This window comes from Mytilus galloprovincialis, chromosome 6 (genome assembly GCF_965363235.1).
Source record: "Mytilus galloprovincialis chromosome 6, xbMytGall1.hap1.1, whole genome shotgun sequence".
Lineage (NCBI taxonomy): Eukaryota > Metazoa > Mollusca > Bivalvia > Mytilida > Mytilidae > Mytilus > Mytilus galloprovincialis.
This window is the reverse complement of record NC_134843.1, coordinates 23,342,086-23,349,668: the sequence shown is the minus strand read 5'-3', so window position 1 is coordinate 23,349,668 and position 7,583 is coordinate 23,342,086. Positions and strand designations below refer to the sequence as shown.

Here is a 7,583-nt window from a genome sequence, read left to right as displayed (position 1 = left end):
TAGGTACTTAATCAAAATTCCCTATTAATGACAGCAGTGCTGGTTGTCAATTATGAGAATTCAATTTCACAAATAATTCGTGCAATATATCATCATAGTTGTCCAACCACTCGATCAACATTCAGTCCGATATGCGGTTTAAATAGAACAAAAGAATTCGACCTCTTGTGTTTAGAAGGTAGAAAAGTGAAATGAACTTTGTATACGGTTGTCAAGATGTCACAAAAGTTACTTTCCGTAAAGTCATTATACATATTTGCATTCACGTTGTTTAATTTTCATATTGTACAATTGTTAACAATGCAACTTGCAAACAATCGTTTTTAAAACCACCATAAGTCAAGCTGTTACGTCATTTAGGGGGTCTCCTTATAAACTGCTACTTTTTTTTGCTGGACATAGAAAAAATCTGGGGAAAATTACAAAAATTGAGAAATGAATTGCCAATCGTTTAAGACCATTCCCAAAGTGGCACACCTAATTTGACATTTGGACGCAATTTCAAAGTTGGATGTTATATGACGGGGTTTTGTTAATTAATTTACGAATCCAACACACCCGTCCTATATATGTAACATCACATGACATTTAAGTAATTAAAACTAAATTTTTTAAATAATATTTGCATGTTTGACATGTTTTTTTCTTAAACAATTACAATTACACTGACAGTCATAATTTCTGTATTATTTAAAAAAGTTTTGTTACATATTTTGTTACACCTTAGTTATAAACAGTAACCCGGATTGGTTGACCATTGTGAAGTTGAGTTTTTGGGGTAGCAGATATTTAAACACTGGACACTTTTAATTTGCAAAACACTCATTTGCAAATCCGCCGCCGCCTCAAACAAGAGCTACAATATCATGTATATAACCAAAATGTGCAGAATTACATGGGATTCAATAATTTCATTGGTTTTCTACAGTTACTTTCATATTTATTTTGCAATTTGAATTATAAAAACATGGGATTTTCAATATCCCATGGGACAGGGCAAAATCCCATGGGATTTACCATTATCCCATGGGATTTTGGTTAAATCCCATGGGATTTTTTTTTGTCCCATGGGATTATTGTAGTCCCATGGGATATTTGTTGTCCCATGGGACAAAAAAAATCCCATGGGATTTTTATTATCCCATGGGATTTTTAATATCCCATGGGACAAATTAAAATCCTATGGGATTCTAATTGTAAATATATAGATATAAATAAACAGTAATGTGTATGTTACAATGTATTCTATTTGGTAGTAAATTATTATAAGATGAATCTTTTTAATTGAATATCTTTTTTTCTTGGGAAATGTTAATTTAGCATATTGTTCTTTAACTGTTCAAAACTAAACTTTTAAACAACAAAGCAGATAATGTAAGTATCAATATATGTTTATTCATGAATTATAGAATACTTTCTTGAAACACAATTATTTGCCATTTGAAATCAATAAAAACTCTATTGTTAGGCTTAACATACTAGTAGCTATTTAAGTAAATCTATTTTTTTCACAATATCCCTCAACACAAAACATTAATAGTTTCTTATCATCCAGCATTGTTTGATGGTATAGTCCACTTTTTGGACATTCAGCACAGAACTTTGACATTATTGTGGTTTCAATATTTTTTTGAATTTAAAAGAACTTCAAATCATTGACTGAGTGATGAAAATAATAACTGATCCAACTTTTTTCTTTGAATTTATTCTGGTCTTGTTTCTATGTTTTCTCCATTTATTTTAGGTGGTGAATTTCAATCCTTCTGAAAAAGAATCAATAAAATCTAAAGTAATGGATTATACAAAATTGTTTTCATACATGTAGCAATAATATGATTTTCAATAAAAATAGCTATGCGGTATGGATTTTACTGATTGTTAAAGGTTGTCCAGTGTCATCAGTTGCTAACGGCCTACATCCTTTGGTCTCTGATGGAGGGTTGTCAAATTAGCAATATACCACATCTTCCTATTCTAATACCATATAACAATCAATTAATTTATTCTTCTTTATAAAATTTGGGTATTTTCCCAAGTTATATACATAATATATATATATACTGTAAATTCGGAATTAATGCAAGTTTTTTTTTATTGCGAAAAATGCAACGGAGTTGTAAACGCAATAATTTAAACTCGTATTATGAAATATTTTATATGGATTAAACAGGATTTTTCAAAATCGTAAAATTTAAAATCGCATTTAAGTCTAAAATGACAGAATCGCAATAATAAATGCACGCAATAATTTATGAATTTTACAGTATAAAGATCAATGTTAAAAGTTAAAACTTTAGACAACTATAATAACATTCCATTATTCACAAGAATTTGCAATATATTATACAAAATGCAGACAACAGAAACAATAGTTCTTTAAGCTTTTGAAGTTCAGACAGATTTCAATTTGTGTTTTATTTCAATGAAAAAATACCTTGAACATATTGGAAATTATAACATTGATACAAACAAAATATGTATGTTTTATCCTTTTTTTTTGTGTTGTTGGCTTGCTGTCTCATTTTAATATACATTTAAACATACATCAATAATCTTCTTCTTTATTAAAAGTAAAAATGGGATATTTTTGATTTTGATATCCCAAAACATTATAGTTCTATCACATAACTTTTTACCAAGTTCAAAAACACCAATGTGTTTGATATTAATTTTAAGACATGTATAAATGTTCCAGACCATATCAGTATTCGGATCTTACTTTTATGGTCCAGAACTTACAGTCCCACCATATGTGTACAGTCAGACCATTTAAGTATACTTGTACTGTCTGGTACCAGCTCAACCAAACCTGTGTTTTTATTTTAACTGCAATTAAACTTTTTGTATTAATCTATTAAAGATTTCAGTTATGTTGATCTGTACTGTACATTTGTTTGTAATAAACTTGACCAACTTCTTAAAATTGGGCAGACTGTATGCGTACAGTCCAAATACTTGTTTTTTCTGGAACATAAACATGATTAACAAGCATTTGGCAGGATGTCATGCTAAAATCCCATTAATATTAGTATTAAATTTTGAGTATATACATGTAAATCCACAAGTTACTTACTGAAATTCATGGTGAACACTCACCAAAAACTTACAATTTAGAGGAAAGACTGGAAAGATGAATGCACTAACACTATCAAAACAGAGCATAAAACTTACCGAAAAACAAGATGTTTTACATTTATCCAGGAGCAGGATAATTGAAAAGTTGTTTTTTTCTTTCTCTGCTGTCCATCATATAACCTTTGAATTCATTCATGCAAAATATGAAAATCTGCAAAGGTAAGACCTAGAACCTCAACTTATCCACATTTTGAATTTTGAACTGCATACTTGTCCTTTTCATCTTGCTGACAACCTAAACATAAAAAAATGATAAAAACATAATTCTAGATTGAATTTGTGTTTTTATTTTTGTTGGTACATGTACAAACAATTTTCCCAACTTTAAAACGAAAACATCATCACCAAAAAGGAGCACTTCCGAAATATTTAAACAAACCGAAATTATTACTTGATTAAGATCTTGTCGTAAATTAATGGCATAGATACTCTTATTTTTGAAAAATTGATGTCTATTGCATACTTATATTCCTTTGTATGAGAGTATGCATATTAAGATGGACTCCATGGACTTTAATGTAAGCATGATTAATTTTACAGTCACTGACAGTTTTTCAGCTCTATGTGTACATTTTGAGAGAATCTTGCAATACTGTATATTCTGATATTCAGAACTTATTGTGAGGTTTTTATTAATACAACTGAAAGCTGTATCTCGTTTTCATTTCTGATACATATTTATGAGCTGAAGACCAGTGCCGAATTTTTCTCACTGCATTGAAGACCAATAGGTGACCTTCGGCCGTTGTCTGCTCTTTGATTGGGTTGTTGTCTCTTTGTCAAATTCCCAGTTTCCACTTCCCATTTTATATCATGTATGCTGATTTTTCTTAAATTACAATATTCAATCATGCAATTTTGTCTATTATTGAAAATACGATAAGCAAAAATAAATGCACAAACAATTTAACATTGTTATATATATGTAAAAGACTTTTTTTAAAATTCAAAACAGTTGCCTACACTGTTAATTTCCTTGTTTGATTTCATATTTTTAAAGCCTTTATAGCTAGCTAGATGGTATGCCGGGGCGGATCCAGCCATTTTAAAAAGGGGGGTTCCCAACCCAAGACAAAGGGGATGATCCTATATTCATTTGATTTGTTTTATTGTCTCATACAAGAATATATATGGTTTGACGGTGGGGATCAGGGATCCTGAAATTTTTTCACCTAACCACTGGATGACAGGGGATCTCAACCATTTAAAAGTTTCTCAAACATGTGGGGGTGGGGGTGAACCCCATGGACTCTCCCTATATTTCCTTTGATTTGTTTTATTGTTCTATACATGAATATATAAATATGGTTTAGGGGTGGGGATCTTGACCGTTTACAAGTTTTCAAACTAGAGGGGGTGGGACTTCACTTTTATTTTATTTCATTATTAATTTTATTGTCCCCGACAAGAATATATATGGTTTAGGGGTGGGGATCTGGATCGTTCACAAGATAATAGCACATTCTCAAATTGAACAGAGTGGGGTAACCCCCAAAGACCTCCTTTTAATTTCATTTGATTTGTTTTATCGTCCCATTCAAGAATATATATGGTTTAGGGATGGGGATCTGGACTGTTTACAAGATAATAGCATATTCTCAAATTGAAAGGGGTGGGGATTACCTCCCATGGACTCACCCTCCCTTCTTTCTTCCCCCCGAAATACCTTTTAATAAGCCCCAATGCACAGATAGTTCACAGTATTTTCCCTTGATTTACACTAAAGAATATACACTATACAGGTGTAATTTTTTTTTTAAAAGATAATACAACTGAAGACCACCATGACCACAGTGGTGGATCCAGAATTTTTCATAAGTGGGGCCCACCGACTGCCTAAGAGGGGCCTGCTCCTGCCATGACTCAGTGATTCCATATATAATCAACCAATTCTTTTCCCAAACAGGGGGCCCTGAACTCCTGATTCCCCCTTTTTTTTCCTCATTTCAATCACCCTGATATAAATTTAGTTTTATCACTTACAATAGGAATGGTTTGAATTCCCCAATAATTTTTATATACCATTAATATCAACATATTTCATTTTTGATAAATGAAAGGCAAAAGTTTTCTATGGGTAGAAATGGATAGTGGGAAGCTTTCAGATTCACACCATGCCGGTGGCTGTGTTCAAAGTGCTGGGTTTTTATGACCCTCGTTGTTTGCGGACTAACTATTTAGGCCAGTGGTGGATAATAGTGTGCGTGCATTAATCTTCTATACCTTCTTAATCAATATATTCAAATACTGACGGCAAGTGTTGTAATGATGTATCAATGTCTTTTTGAAATCAACGTGCTATTTACATGTGGGATCGAGAATGCAGGGGAAGGAAACTTGTCAATTATGTTTATTTCTAAGCCAAAATAAAATGAGCCGCCGTAAAATTAACCTTGGGTAATAACAGTGCATGTAAGGCTCGTCTCGGAGGGGTGTCTTTTTTTCTGTCTTCTTTTTATGCCCCACCTACGATAGTAGAGGGACATTATGTTTTCTGGTCTGTGCCTCCGTTCGTTCGTCCGTTCGTTCGTCCTGTTTCAGGTTAAAGTTTTTGGTCGAGGTAGTTTTTGATGAAGTTGAAGTCCAATCAACCTGTAACTTAGTATATATGTTCCTTATGGTATGATCTTTCTAATTTTTATGTCAAATTAGAGTTCTTACCCCAATTTCACGGTCCACTGAACATAGAAAATGATAGTGCGAGTGGGGCATCCGTGTACTGGGGACACATTCTTGTTTTAGTTATATTTTTAATAACTTACACTTTTTTCCATTATTCTCTTTCTTTCACTATTCTTTATTCCTTTTTTTCTTTGTCCTTTGTTCTCTATTCTGTTAATTCACATCCATACCCTCTTATGTGTATGTGGACTTACTGTAGTTTATTTTTTAGTTCTGGCAGAGATATTAGATACAATATATATGTCTCTGGTTCTGGTATTATGCGATAAGTCAATTTCTTTTTCATGCAGTGTCATGAAATATAATGGTTTTATGCATATCAGCCAAGATTGTGCGCAACATTTTAATAAACAATTCAACACTATATACACGTTATGTGAATTTTATTAAAATCGATGAAGAACATGAATTTGGCAGCTAGTGCCCCTTAAACAGGTAAAGTTCAATTAACAAATTCTGATCTACTGGCATTCAACACCAAATTACTTACTTGCTGTATATTGATAAATGTGATTGTATATTGTCAATACCTCAACATCGAGAATACGTCATGTGAGGTGTTGGTCGCTACGTTTGATACGGGGTCAAAGGTTGCGGCTTCGAGACAGAGAAAAACATCCAGGTAAAAAGTGTAGAATTTTGTTTTTGAAAATTTGAGTTGTAAATTTTCCTAAAAAGTACTTAATTCCGTTCTTCTAATTGTAAATTTTCCTAAAAAAAGTACTTATTTCCGTTCATCTATTATGGGTATAAACTAAACTGAACAAGAAAAGTATTAGTAAACAGACAGAAAGTCCGACGTTGAATTAATTATTTTACAATTAATTGTTTAAATATATGAGAGAATGTTTTAGGCGAATTTTCTTTAATTACAGATAAATGTATTTTAGGTTCAGGAAATGATTTATTCTTCGGGTACGTCTAAACAACCGCTCAGGACATACAAAGTGCACTCAGGACCCAATTACCGTAATCATATCTGCACACATGATGGATGTTTATATTCGTTATACGCTTCTTATTTTAGAGTTAAATTTTGGTAGAAGTTGAAATCGCAGGGGCGGATCCAGCCATTTTAAAAAGGGGGGGTCCTAACCCAGGGCAAAAAAAGGGGGGGGGTTCAACTACATGTCCCCATTCAAATGCATTGATCGGCCAAAAAAAGGGGGGTTCCACCCCCCCCCCCCCCGGAACCCCCCTCCCCCTTCTGGATCCGCGCCTGAATCGAACTTATATAGATATGTTAATTCTTATATAATAATGAGGGCACGTGTCACTGATTACACAACTACTGAGCCATGAATTATCCAATCAACAAAATTGATTGGATTATCTTTATTGTTTTTTAGGAATTGTATTGTTTAGTTCAGTTTTACCTTTAACATGAATTTGCATATAGAAAAAATAAAACATATATCTCATTCTATGTGCTTTTTCAGTTTATTTTTCATGATGACGGGTAAATTAATTTGTTGTGTTTTGCAGTTCACGAATAAAGAAAATTATTTTATAGTTGCGTTTTTTTTTCTGTAACAAGTTCGATTTTTGTTTTTCAGTGTGATTCTTTTCTCTATCTCTCTCTCTAAATCAAGTTTTTAAACAAACACAATGTTGACTGAATATCAAATTTTATTACATTTGTATATCTTTATTCTCAACAAACCATTATACAAGAGAAGACAATTATGTACAATATTCAGTTTAACCTTAACGGAAATCTGTGCACGAAGACTTAGTCGTGGTTTGAACGGATTTCGAAATAGTCT

The 7,583-nt window shown here is 32.4% G+C and overlaps 1 long non-coding RNA gene across 1 annotated transcript; it reads right to left on the bottom strand.

Moving 5' to 3' along the window:
• Window positions 1-1,373: 1,373 nt before the first annotated feature.
• Window positions 1,374-5,587, bottom strand: LOC143079208 (uncharacterized). The gene is made up of 3 exons (XR_012979358.1): window positions 5,359-5,587; window positions 3,172-3,370; window positions 1,374-1,763 (listed from the first exon to the last, which is right to left on the bottom strand). It is a non-coding gene; the product is annotated as an uncharacterized LOC143079208 (long non-coding RNA).
• Between the last annotated feature and the right edge of the window lie 1,996 nt (window positions 5,588-7,583).